Source organism: Thalassophryne amazonica, chromosome 11, assembly GCF_902500255.1.
Source record: "Thalassophryne amazonica chromosome 11, fThaAma1.1, whole genome shotgun sequence".
Classification (NCBI taxonomy): Eukaryota; Metazoa; Chordata; class Actinopteri; order Batrachoidiformes; family Batrachoididae; genus Thalassophryne; species Thalassophryne amazonica.
The window spans coordinates 61,428,093-61,443,208 of NC_047113.1; the positions used below are offsets into that span (position 1 = coordinate 61,428,093).

The window sequence follows — 15,116 nt, forward strand, 5'->3', positions numbered from 1 at the left end:
ATAAAACTCTGCATTTGCACACCTGTACATAATTTTACTTTTAAAACTCAGAATCAACTTGAAAATTTGTTCAAGTAGACGAGTCTCGTAACGCACGAGAAACGTTCGCAAAACTAACCATAAATAAATCAATGCTAATCACGTCGTAATATACATGCGGACACATCCAGACATCACCACAAGTACTGCAGCTGCTCCTGAGTGCAGAACAGAACAAAGACAAGGGCATTGTGCGTCTTTATAAAGCGTTTTGAGCTGCATTTCTTACATGAAACAACAACAACATTATAATTAATCTAATAAAGTTGTATATGGACTGTGACCATTTATAAAGAAGATGATAAACAACACCTGATGATAAAGCAAGTGTAAATTATAACAAGTGTATATAAAATTACATTTAAACTGAACTCCAATGGTTATGATGTCTAATACTAAGTAAACAATAATTCAGAACATTACTACCTGTTTTGTGAATAAAAATCATAAGTTGACCCGACTGAGTGGCATTAGACGTCACTACAGTGCACAGATTCATTATATGAATCACAATATTTGTTTCACACCAACACTGTTCAAGGTGTTCTGATTAGTCCTAATTAGAGTTCTCTCCAAGGGGGTGTCTATCTTTTTAAAAATATGTTGATGCATTCTTATGTAAATGTTATAATTTAGCTGACATTAATTCACACAATTCTTACTGCATGATCTGTAGAATACAAAAAACCAATCACTTCAATTAACATGAAATAAATTGTGTAAGGAACACATTTTTAAAATCCAGTGTGATGAGATCATTTCAGCATCAGCATTGCCAATTTCCATCACCAAAAATGATAACTTAGATGTTCCATACAGGCAGTGGTGTCACGGAGCTGTACAGACTGCCCCCCCCCCCCCCCCGTGCCCCCAAGGTGTGGCACATACAGCGGGTAAAATAAGTATTGAACATTTCACCATTTGCCTCAGTAAATGTTTTAAAAAGGTGCTATTACCATGAAATTTCCACCAGATGTCAGCAACAACCTACATAATCCACACATACTAACAAAACAAACCATATGCATCCATTAATTAAGTTATGTGTAATAATGGGAAATGACAGGGAAAAGTATAGAACAGCTGAAGAAAGGGAGATGTAAAAAGACATGGAAAGCCAAGATGCCAACTGAAATCTATTAGTAATTAGAAAGCAATCCTGCCCCTCATCAGTGCAAATTAATATCACCTAGTTCAGTCCTGACAGATGGCCTATAAAAAGGTGTCTCTTACCAAGGTATCGCACAAGAAACATCTTGTGATGTGTAAAAGCAAAAATCTGTCAAGATCTTCACAACCTTATTGTGGTAAAACATACTGATGACACTGGCTACAAAAGGATTTCTAAATGTTCCAGTGAGCACTGTTGGGGCCATAATCTGAAAGTGAAAATAGCATTTCACCGTAAACTGGCCATGACCAGGTGCTCCTCGCAGGATTTTTGACAGAGGAGTGACAAGAATTATCAGACGAGTTGTCCAAGAGCAAAGGACCACTTGAGATAAGCTTCAGAAAGACCTGGGATTAGCAGGTACAATTGTTTCAAAGAAAGCAATAAGTAATGGACTGAAGTGCCATGGCCTGTATGCACACTCAGCAGACAAGACTCCATCACTGAAGAAAAAGCATGTTGAAGCCCCTTTAATATTTGCTGCACAACATTTAAACAGCCTGTGAAACACTGGGAGAATATAGTCTGGACAGATGAGACTAAAACTGAACTAAAATGGTGTGGGGTTGTTTCTCAGCATACTACACTGGCAAACGTCATAACTGAAAGAAGGAAAAATGGAAAAAATGTAGAGAGACATTCGTGATAAAAATCTGCTGCCATCTACCAGGATGATGAAGATGAAACTACAGTGGATATTTCAACAAGACAATGATCTCAAACACACAGCCAAGGAATGAAAATGAAGCTGTTAGAATGGCCCAGCCAATCACCTGACATCACTCTAATAGAAAATTAATGGAAAGAACTAAAGATCAGAGTTCATAGAAGAGGCCCACAGAACCTTCAAGATTTGAAGAGTGGTTGTGTAGGAGAATGGGCCAAAATCACACCTGAGCGATGCATGCAACTAGTTTCTCCATACAGGAGGCATCTTGAAGTTGTTACCAACAAAGGTTTTTGTATGAAGTATTAAATTAATTTCAGTTAAGTGTGTTTGATACTTTTTCTGTATGCCATTCCACTTTATTACACATAACTTAATTTCTGTACTTATTCTTTTTGGCTTCTGTGTACCTATGGATTACTTGGGTTGTTACTGACATCTGGTGAAAATTTTATGTCAATAGGACCTTTTGTAATATATTTACTGAGAAAAATGGTGGCGTGTTCAATACTTATTTTGCCCGCTGTACGAACTTATATTAACTGTGGCTTAATTCTAAAGGTGATATCCATCCATTCTCTATACCTGCTTACTGCAATTAAGGGTCACAGGGTCAAAGCTGACTTAATAGCATTAAATAGATTTACTGTCCCTGGAATTGTTTTTAAATTAAAAACTGCATGACTATCTCAATGCAGTGTTGCAGTGAAATCAATCAAAGTGTGAGCAGGGAGAACTTCACATGAAGTGAGCACAAGCAAGCAACCTTTGCCACCCTTAGGGCCATCTTCATTACAGAATATGGCCCAGTTTTCCATCCACATTTCAAAATTCATAGCCAAACTCTGCATGTAATCGCAGCTCTTACTATTACCACCTATTACCAAGTATTTCAAGACGATACTGTGCCCCTCCAAAACACACACACACACATCCAAGTTTCTGCAATCAAGTTGTTTTGCAATTCTATATTTTTCCATGGAACATGCCATGCACTACTTTCAAATATTGTTTTTATTTATTTATTAGTCTATCTGCATATGAGGCCCATATTCACACACATTATAACCTCACCACTGAGATGACCCCAGCCTTTTGATTACATTTAAAACATGCACTGCCTGGCCCGCATCCTACCCATTCCAGTCAGCTGTTTCCCCAACAGGACGCTGCGTTGCAGAGATGGGTGTGTTTGTGTGAAGCACTAATAAACAGCTGAGACCAGTGGCCTTGATGATCATAAAGAATAATTAGGTAGAGTGATGGAGTAAGCAGCAGGGCTGTAAAGATCTCCTGGCAGGCATGAGCTATGGTGTCTGTGATGCAGCATGGTGGGTATGGTTGGCGATACTGGTATATGGAGGCTGGCTGAGCCCCCACCAGTCTCAGACTCAGACCTCCAACAGTCTGATTCACAGCTGCATTAAAGGGCCCGTCAGAGGAGCCACTTTGCTGGAAGATATATATAATATAGGCCAGGTTGCTGGCAGTGCTTCACTTACAATTACACAGATACAAGCAGGACAGCATACTTTAGTGAGATCATAGCTTTATTCTTGTGAATTTGCTAAGTTTACAAACTATATTTTAGTTACACTGCATCCAAAACAAATGAAATCCAAGAAAAAGGTGAATTCTGTTTTTTTTTTTTTTTTAATATATACAGTGCTATCACTTGAGTGGTACAGTGTCTATGGTGAGCAAGACAGACAGAATAAAAGTAAAAGTGACGCATTGTTCTGACAGCAGCACAGTGAAATACAGTACCTCACAGAGAAGACTGGTGGTGAAACACAGAGAAAGTCAAGAGCAAACATACTCAGATTTGTCTTATTCAAGTCCTGTCATCATAGTTCGCATCTTAACATGGAGAATATCAGAACAGAATTTGTTGAGAAATAGCAATTAAAACCTACCCCAAATTCCAAAATTTAACAGAAAGTCAGAAATTACTGTTCATTCAAGGGGGAAATAAAGTATACGATATGTCAATTCCTGCCCAGGGGTCGAATTAGTACGTGCATGTGCTAGTTTCTGCACGTATTATTCGAGCGGTGCACGTAATTTTATACTGCACTCGCACTGGTGCAAGTAACTTTATCCAAGTTTTATCAACTAGAAGCACCCGTAGAATGAACCAACAAAGGAATAAATAAGGAAAGAAAAAAAAAAAAGATTTCCAGTGTGCTGTCTTCGTCTTCCCTGCATTTTATGACTTTCACACACAGAGTGAGTTGCTGTGTTCTATTTGTTGTGGAAAGCTGACAAACATCGCCAAACATCATCCCTGGGTTCACAACATCTTCATGAGATGTTCCCATTTCGGGGAGTTTCATTATTTGCTGCAGGAGCTCCAGTTTGAGAACCTCCTGTCCCGTTCGCGTGCACACATGTAAACAAAGAAAAAAAAAATGGATGCCACTGCGGTTCCTCGCTCTCTTTCCCCTCAAACTCTGTCATCATTGTGTTATAAACCAGTCACCATTTGTTTTATTATACATCTGTGTAGTTAATAAAATTATCTTTACGGACGATTAGTTCGTGCGCGCGCGTGAAAAAAAAAAAACTGGCTGCCGCTGCAGTTCCCCCCTCTCTCTCCCGTCAAACTCTGTCATAACTGTGTTATAAATCAGTCACCATTTGTTTTATTATACATCTGTGTAGTTAATAAATAAAATAATCTTCACGGACGATTCATTCGCTCGCGCAAGTGAAAAAAAACTGTCTGCTGCTGCTGCTCTCCCCTCAAACTCCCCCCAGAAAGGAAGAGTCTGACACATCAGAGGAGGAGTTTTAAGGTTGATATAACACTGACTTTTGGTTGTGCAAGTAACTTTTTTGGTGCAAGTAAATTTTTTTTTTTTTTTTTGTTACTAGCACCAGTGCAAGTAGGTTAAAAAATGTATTTCGATCCCTGCTGCCAAAGCAAAAGAAACCAGTAGGACGCAAATGTACAGAATGTGAGCATTCCACCAGCAGAATGCAGCATAATTATGAACGAGTTTGCTAAAATCCCATGGGTGTACCATGGAGTGTGTTCAAACACACCCAGAAGACAACGAAGATGATGAAAATGAAGAAAAATGGCCTTTGTCATTCATGTGACAATCAGGGTGCTAATTCATGGGTTATGCATATTATAGCTGTAAAATATGACAATCAAATGTAAATTCATAGCATTCTATATTGTCTAATACTCAGTTTTTAATGCATAAATATTTTCAGGTCGTTTCACTGTTGTAAGAAATTGTGTGTTATATATGCTCCCCTGAAATTTTGGCTGTATTTTTTCACTGAAATAATATAGACCCGCCAAAACTAATGACTGATATGACTGATAACTCACATTTATTTCTCTTTTTGTTTTGTTTTTTGCAGGTTGTGTGAAGTGAATATCTTGAAAATTGTCTGAACAGTGGAGTGATGAAGATGATGGCCCTCCGTTACACTTTTTTTCCTGCATAACATATTATATTTATTCATAATATTGTGTAAACTCAACAAAATGTAGCCCTGGGGGGGGGGTTGACTCATGTAGAGTCACTCCCGCTGCAGCAAAAGCCATGTACAGTAAAGTTCATGGTATAGATGTGTTTATGGCCTCCTGATAAACTAAATAAAAGTCCAAAAACAGGAATTTTTCATTACATATGACAGTACAACAGGGCTTTCCATGCCCAACATGTAGAGTCCACAATGGATGTAGAGTCCACAATGGTTTCCAGAAAAACTGTTATCACTCTAAATAATGTGTCACATTTAAGTTTCTAATGTACAGTAATCTGACAGTTTGTCATTTTCAACAGGAAAAAGCAGATATTAGGGCAATTCTATGGTAATGGAATTACAACAGCAGCAAAATCTGGACATATGGCATCTAACCACGACAGATTAGCTCAGATTGTAATTCCGTTACCGCAGAATTGCCCATTAACCACCAGGATTTCTGTTATTGCATTTTCTGATGTAGAGTCTGAAACGGCCAAATTCACAAAAGATGGTGGGCTGTAACAGTTCCATAACTTTTTAACAAATAAAGATAACTTCACAAAATTTTAGATTTGAATGCCATAAATCCATAGGTATTGGATGGTATCAAATGCTCGGTTATCAAAGTCAACAAATATCTCACCCCAGGTGAGCACTAAAGTGGCACCCTGATTGTGTCCAGCATGATTGTACATACAATAGATAGACATAATGAAATCTGTCCTTTGCATTTAACCCATCCTAATTACATTTAGACATAATCCAACAACTAAGAGCAGTGGGCAGTGACAGTCCAGTGCCTGGAGACTAACTCCAGATGTACAGACGCTGCCTTGGTCAATGGCAGCTGGGAGCCAACCCTAATGTGGATGCTTTGATAGTAGGAAGAAACCAGAGTGCCCAGAAAAAAACAAGCAGACATGGGAAAACATGCAAACTACATACAGAAAGGAACCTGGCATGGATGGAATCAAACTTATTGTTGTGAGGCTAGTGTATTAACCACTGAATACCGTGCTGCAGCTGTGATGTCCCACACAGACTCCAATAAGCATCTGGTCCACCTGTTATGCATGGAGACATTTATTCTTAAGGAAACAAGGACAAAAAAGTTAAATATGTCCAAGGCTTGCAAAGAATATATTTATTTATGTATTTTAATTCTGTGCAGCCTCTGTGCTAAACAGAATACTGTCAAACTCGCAAAAATGCAGACACTGTCAGAACCAGCAGAATTTAATTTTGATCTTGATAAATCGTGTGTGCAAACCTCACCTATTTGCATACTTTCTCCCACAATTTTGTGCACTTAGGTGGACAATACCCAAATTGCATATTCATAAAGACAAATGCGCTAAATGGACAATATGTGCTATTTTGTGCATTTGAGAGACAATACTAAGTGCGCTGCCTTAGTAAATCAGCACGTCTGTTATTTTATTTTATTTTTTTTTGAGTGCTATGGTGTCTTCATAAATCAGGCCCGAAGGCGTTAAGAGTGATGCTTCAAGAGTAGCTAGAGATGTGAAACACTGAAGAAACAATCTGCAAGATATCAACTCTGACTTAACTGGATTGCTTATCACTGAATTCTAACATTATCATAAAACAAGGTCAGAGTTGCTCAATGTAAACAGATAAGCCAAGAACAGGTTTGGCGAGATCAGCAAATACAACAAAAACGCTCTTATCCAAACAAGGACATGAGAGTGTTTGTGTGTCAGTGAGAGAGATGAGGAGTGCAGTGAAGAATATGTATTTTAATAGTATATGGTTAATCCTGTCATGCAATAACCATCACATGCATGTGTTGGCAAGAATGAAAAAATGAATGTTTCATTTAGTACATCAAAGTTGCAACATCTTCCAACAAAATACTCAACATTCAGAAGGACACCTCATATCCTTTCTAGAAAGTCCAAATATGCAAAATAGATGTAGCACAGTCAAAAATGCATACATCTGTGTTGTTAACCTCTAGACAAATCAATATATTTGATAGGAAACAGCCACAGCTGCTTCGCCATTTGTCACTATGACAACAAATACAGACACTGATTGGGAATGACAGCAGACTACGCTGTGAGAAGGACTGGGTCGCAACCTGACCGCAGGTCATGTGAGACTGAAAAGGTCGCCAGGGGCTATGAAGAAAAACAGATGAGGACTATCCAAGTGAATAAGCTTCCCTGCCACCCTTCCTGCCATTAAAATGTCCATATATTTATTTTAAGCCCTGAATTAAAAATTGTTTTTTTTTTTTTTTTTTTTTTGAGCTCAAAGTAATAAGTAAAATAGGTGTTGTGGGATGAAATGTTACATAATTAGAAAACTTTTTAAATTACTTCATAAATCACACTCAGATGATAGGTGCTGATTTCTAACAAACTGGCTATGTCAATGAAGAATGACCCCGAAACTTCAATTACAGAATCAAATTTAGCAAAGGTCAGGGAGTTTCATTTTCAACCTGATTCAGACCAAATGTGGCACACACTTGGGTGGATTCCAGATTTGGACCTCTGGCAAGGTCAGCCAGAGGTCAATCATTTGGGTGAAAGTCAAAGTCACTGGGGTCAAAAGTCAGACTAGCATAGACCTTAGTGTCTTCATGCCCAAGCGTACTGTTACCTCTCGGACAAACACTGGAAGTCATTTTTGCTCAAGGCCAAAATATGGCCATCGGGTATCGTGAAGACTTTGTGTCCATCTCTCTCTATGCTCAGCATAGGTCCAGTCCTATTACTGCCAGGGTCTTCAAATTCACAGGGAACATTCTTGGGAGACAGACCTTGGACAAGCTCACAGATGGCTAACCTTGACCTACTTTAAGATGTCAAAAGGTCACATTCTGTTTCCTATTTTTAGGCATTGCATTATATACTCAACAAAAATATAAACGCAACACTTTTGGTTTTGCTCCCATTTTGTATGAGATGAACTCAAAGATCTAAAACTTTTTCCACATACACAATATCACCATTTCCCTCAAATATTGTTCACAAACCAGTCTAAATCTGTGATAGTGAGCACTTCTCCTTTGCTGAGATAATCCATCCCACCTCACAGGTGTGCCATATCAAGATGGTGATTAGACACCATGATTAGTGCACAGGTGTGCCTTAGGCTGTCCACAATAAAAGGCCACTCTGAAAGGTGCAGTTTTGTTTTATTGGGGGGGGATACCAGTCAGTATCTGGTGTGACCACCATTTGCCTCATGCAGTGCAACACATCTCCTTCGCATAGAGTTGATCAGGTTGTCAACTGTGGCCTGTGGAATGTTGGTCCACTCCTCTTCAATGGCTGTGCGAAGTTGCGACGACGAACTGGAGTCAGGTCGAGACCCCGATGAGGACGACGAGCATGCAGATGAGCTTCCCTGAGACGGTTTCTGACAGTTTGTGCAGAAATTCTTTGGTTATGCAAACCGAATGTTTCAGCAGCTGTCCGAGTGGAATGGTCTCAGACAATCTTGGAGATGAACATGCTGGATGTGGAGGTCCTGGGCTGGTGTGGTTACACGTGGTCTGCGGTTGTGAGGCTGGTTGGATGTACTGCCAAATTCTCTGAAACGCCTTTTGAGACGGCTTATGGTAGAGAAATGAACATTCAATACATGAGCAACAGCTCTGGTTGACATTCCTGCTGTCAGCATGCCAATTGCACGCTCCCTCAAATCTTGTGACATCTGTGGCATTGTGCTGTGTGACAAAACTGCACCTTTCAGAGTGGCCTTTTATTGTGGGCAGTCTAAGGCACACCTGTGCACTAATCATGGTGTCTAATCAGCATCTTGGTATGGCACACCTGTGAGGTGGGATGGATTATCTCAGCAAAGGAGAAGTGCTGACCATCACAGATTTAGACTGGTTTGTGAACAATATTTGAGGGAAATGGTGATATTGTGTATGTGGAAAAAGTTTTAGATCTTTGAGTTCATCTCATACAAAATGGGAGCAAAACCAAAAGTGTTGCGTTTATATTTTTGTTGAGTATATTTAGATCGTGTGAATCACAGGAATAATGGTGTGAAGATTGAAATTGAATATTACTGCTTCCATGACTGAAGCAGACATCCGTAAACTACTTTTCCCATAAAGCCTCTTTCACACCAGGCCAACAGTTGCATCATGCGGCGTACCGACTACACAAAGCTTATGCAGCCCTATGTGTCAATATGCTGAGGGATGCAAAGGGGTCCTCGAAATGGATGCAAAAATTAAACGTTTAATTTTTATGGACTTTCACTGTAGAGCACTAGATGCAGTACTCACACAACACTGTGCTACTGTCCACCATGCCTCAGCAATTGTATGCTACCCTCGAGGGGAGGTGATGGTCCAGTGGTTAAGTTTTGGGCTTTAGAGCAGAGGATTCTTGGTTCAAATCTCAGCCTGAACGGAAAATCACTAAGGGCCCTTGGGCAAGGTCCTTAATCCCCTAGTTGCTCCTGGTGTGTAGCGAGTGCCTTGTATGGCAGCACCCTCACATTGGGGTGAATGTGAGGCATTACTATAAAGCACTTTGAGCATCTGATGCATTTGCCATTTACCCTACGCCAGTCTGGCAAAGAGGTTTTTTTTTTTTTTTTTTTTTTTTTTTTTTTTTTTTTTTTAATCAGTACATACCTGCATTGCTAGATTTTAATCATCCCGCTGCACTCTGCTGAACTTTGCTGGCACTGAAGCTTCAAAACCACAGAAGAAGATGCATGCTAAGCATCCCCATGCACGCAACATACACAGCCATTCCTGCGTACTAGATATGCAGCACAATGCAATTATACAGAAGCCCAGTGTGAAAGAGGCTTAAACAAGCGCCAAATTCCAAACAGAAAATAGGAATCAATTTTTGAAAATTCATTCATTCATTTATTTATTTATTTTTGTTGTTCTGCATCACATAGTTCATGTTTAAATACTTACTTCAATATGTGTAATCTGAAGTTTGCTGGTGGGTGTCAACTTTTGTTTACATTCTTATGAACAGACTGTGCCAGACTGAAGTATCTACAGGTAAAATGTGTTTCTCCACATCTACAGCCTGAACTATATTATCATATTACTTTGGTTTATTGCCGACATAGTTCATCACCAGCAGCTGAAAGCCAGCAAGCATAGCCAAAGTATATTCAAGCACAAAAGAGATAATGAAATCACCCAAGCCTTCGGCTATGCCGATACAATCCCATTCAATTTCTATCCAATAGTGAAGTCACTTGCAAACAATGTATGGGTCTAAATCTTTTTTATTACAAGTATAGGTTACAGTACCAAGATATTAAAGCAGCAGGTGGCAGACAAATGTATAGTATGTACATTCCACAGGCAAAACAAAATTTCTTTAGGACTGATCTGGTGTATCACAGTTTTTCCTTACTGTGTCCCCTTCTAATCTGTTGAGTTACAAGATTAAGGAATTTATTGTTTCTGGGTTACTGTGCTACAGCAACAAACTAGAGGGGACATGCGGAAATGGTCGGACTCTCACTGACAACCAATTCTGCTCAATCTATTATCAATCTTGTATGCACTAGCCATTCATCAGATGGCTAGGGGTTGGTTGATGAAATATTACATTTAGGAAATAACCCTGTTGTGTTTGATGATTTGCGGATGTTCATGCTGGTTATACAGTCACAAATTGAGCTTTAGCAGCGACACGTCTGGAATGAAATGTTCTAAATGCAGACTGCAGTGGCTCAGAGGTTATTCTCAGTAACGTGGTTCACGACTGCTGTGAAACTACTTTAAGGATTTTACAACAAAATTATAAGTTTGATATTGGTCTATAGTTTTTCAGTAGACTGGGGTCAGGGGTCAAGGTTAGATTTTGTTCAATTTAACCAGGTTAGTCCCATTGAGATCAAGATCTCTTTTACAAGGTAGACCTTAAAGTTTCCAATTCACCTAACCTGCATGTCTTTCTTAAGTAGTGGTTAAATCACTACAGATTTAAAACATTTAGGAACAGATCCCGAGGTTAGTGACAGGTTAAGAGTTCCCAGTACAGTAGGCCCAAGTAAAGGCCACAGGTCCTTAAACAGTTTTGTTGGTATAGGGTCGAAAAGTTGTGCATTTAGAAGAAGTTCCAAGTTTCATCAGCGCACCCAACGAAATGGTATAAAATTCAGTAAATCATGGTGACTGAATGATGGAACTCAGATCAGTAACAGGATGCAGTAGTAGGACTAAGGTATGCTGGGATATATTTGACCTAATGTCATTGTTTTCGTATCGAAATATCTAAGAAATCCTGAGCTGTAAATGACAGTAAGTGTTTCTGACAGTAAGTAGTAAGCGTTGCCACAGTATTGAACAGGAACTTTGAACTATACTTGTTTTTTGCTAATCAACTCAGTAGTAAGCCCATTTTGTAGCCAATAACGGGTGCTTATAGTCCAGAATAGCATCGCACCACGCAACATGGAATATTTCCAGCTTTGAATTATGCCATTTTTGCTCTAGACCTCTAGTCCTGTGCTTGAGCCCACGTAAATGATCAATGAACCACTGCAGTTATGTTTTGGGAGGGAGTGGTTTTAGTGTAGGTGGAGGAGTCATGCCCAGTGTGCTCACGAATACAGAATTTAAGCTGTCAACAAGGCTGTCTACTGAATGATCACGTCCCGAAAGGGATGCTAAAATATGTCTGGCTCCAAGTTCATTTGCAGTTAATGTGACACCATGATAATACAACCCCTGGCAAAAATGATGGAATCACCGGCCTCGGATGATGTTCATTCAGTTGTTTAATTTTGTAGAAAAAAAGCAGATCACAGACATGACACAAAACTAAAGTAATTTCAAATTGCAACTTTCTGGCTTTAAGAAACACTATAAGAAATCAGGAAAAAAAAAAAAAATTGTGGCAGTCAGTAACGGTTACTTTTTTAGACCAAGCAGAGGGAAAAAAATATGGAATCACTCAATTCTGAGGAAAAAATTATGGAATCATGAAAAACAAAAGAACGCTCCAGCACATCACTAGTATTTTGTTGCACCGCCTCTGGCTTTTATAACAGCTTGCAGTCTCTGAGGCATGGACTTAATGAGTGACAAACAGTACTCTTCATCAATCTGGCTCCAACTTTCTCTGATTGCTGTTGCCACATCAGCTTTGCAGGTTGGAGCCTTGTCATGGACTATTTTCTTCAACTTCCACCAAAGATTTTCAACTGGATTGAGATCCGGACTATTTGCAGGCCATGACATTGACCCTATGTGTCTTTTTGCAAGGAATGTTTTCACAGTTTTTGCTCTATGGCAAGATGTATTATCATCTTGAAAAATGATTTCATCACCCACAAACATCCTTTCAATTGATGGGATAAGAAAAGTGTCAAAAATATCAACGTAAACTTGTGCATTTATTGGTTATGTAATGACAGCCATCTCCCCAGTGCCTTTACCTGACATGCAGCCCCATATCATCAATGACTGTGGAAATTTACATGTTCTCTTCAGGCAGTCATCTTTATAAATGTCACTGGAATGGCACCAAACAAAAGTTCCAGCATCATCACCTTGCCCAATGCATATTCAAGATTCATCACTGAATATGACTTTCATCCAGTCATCCACAGTCCACGATGGCTTTTCCTTAGCCCATTGTAACCTTGTTTTTTTCTGTTTAGGTGTTAATGATGGCTTTCGTTTAGCTTTTCTGTATGTAAATCCCATTTCCTTTAGGCGGTTTCTTACAGTTCGGTCACAGACGTTGACTCCAGTTTCCTCCCATTCGTTCCTCATTTGTTTTGTCGTGCATTTTTGATTTTTGAGACATATTGCTTTAAGTTTTCTGTCTTGACGCTTTGATGTCTTCCTTGGTCTACCAGTATGTTCGCCTTTAACAACCTTCCCATGTTTGTATTTGGTCCAGAGTTTAGACACAGCTGACTGTGAACAACCAACATCTTTTGCAACATTGCGTGATGATTTACCCTCTTTTAAGAGTTTGATAATCCTCTCCTTTGTTTCAAATGACATCTCTCGTGTTGGAGCCATGATTCATGTCAGTCCACTTGGTGCAACAGCTCTCCAAGGTGTGATCACTCCTTTTTAGATGCAGACTAACGGGCAGATTTGATTTGATGCAGGTGTTAGTTTTGGGGATGAAAATTTACAGGGTGATTCCATAATTTATTCCTCAGAATTGAGTGAGTCCATATTTTTTTCCCCTCTGCTTGGTCTAAAAAAGTAACCGTTATTGACTACCACAATTTTTTTTCTTGATTTCTTAGTGTTTCTTAAAGCCAGAAAGTTGCCATTTTAAATGACTTTAGTTTTGTGTCATGTCTGTGATCTGCTTTTTTTCTACAAAATTAAACAACTGAATGAACATCCTCCGAGGCCGGTGATTCCATAATTATTGCCAGGGGTTGTAAATAAGTGTCTTGACCCAGTGGACAAGGCAATGAGACTTTAAACTTATCAAGTAAGTGATCTGAAACCACTGACATAATGGACACAATGTCAATATTTGAGATGGTTAGGTACCATGCGCAAGGGTCAAATCAAAGTGCGTTTCCACTAATATGAGTTGAAACCTCAATGCATTGCTGGAATTCTAATAAGTCTATAATGTCCATTGATTTTTTTTTTTTGGGGGGGGGGGGGGGGGGGGGGGTAGGAATACTTGTTCTCATGAATGCATGAATGTTAAAGTCACCAACAATCAGAATATTATCCGCATGGGTTTCCAAATTAAAGATACAGTAACCTCACCAAATTCATCTAAGAATTCAGAATATGGACTCAGGGGCCTATAAATTGTGAGAAAGTAACACATTTGTTTTTTATTCTTACCTGAACTATACATGGCATCCTGAGCAGAGCAGAGAGTCAAATGATCAAATGAGTTATATTTTGGACCCCCAAGAGCCATTAAGCTAAACCCAGATTTTGAATTAAAGCAACAACTCCGCCTTGCTTCGTATTGCAAGGGACATGACTCAATTTGTACACAGACAGGCAGACTTAAGTTAAGGGGAATGGTAGGCTTCAGCCTGGTTTCACATAAAGCAATCATGTCTAGGTGGTGTTCCATAATTACATTATTTTTCAACAGTAATTTTGAAGACAGTGACCTCATACTAATGGAGACCCAGTATGACTATTTTTATATTAACAAAATGATTCATCACAATTAACTGATAGGCTAATTAACAGTCAAAAAAATGTTTCTTACCCCTAATAAAGTATGCTTTGTGCTTTGATGTACTACCTTTACACAGAGAAGGTGAAGTTTGTTGGTTTCAGAAGCCCCTAGGGGATACATGGGTTGGTGGAGTTAAGCAAACAAAGACACGTGCATGCGTGTGATGAATGTGTTTTAGTATCTTTGCACCTGCATTTGTTTTACCTTCACACTCAACATCCAACAGCAGCATTTCTTTGGCAAAATGACAGAAAAATAGCCTGCCAGGCCTATTTGTCATGGAACATGTTTCACGCGTCACCAATTCATCACCTTTACATTTACAGCCAGACCTGCCAGCAGTAAAGATGAATAAACATCAATATTCAAACATGTAAATCACTGAGTGAGGTGGTGGAATACACACACACACACACACACACACACACACACACAGTAAGATATATAGACATACCTTAATGAAGCAAGAGACACATGCACAAGCGTCAGTGGGTTAATTTTTTAATTATTATTAAGCCAACATTTTATTAGTAGTGAGCTCAAAACCCACACTCCTTCCCTGCCAAGATTATACTGACGTTTTTCTGCT

At 39.2% G+C, this 15,116-nt stretch overlaps 1 protein-coding gene across 1 annotated transcript in view; it reads right to left on the minus strand.

Moving 5' to 3' along the window:
- The window catches only part of atp8a1 (ATPase phospholipid transporting 8A1), a 265,900-nt gene that overhangs the window by 182,186 nt on the left and 68,598 nt on the right, over positions 1-15,116 (minus strand). The gene's annotated exons all lie outside the window — the stretch shown is intronic.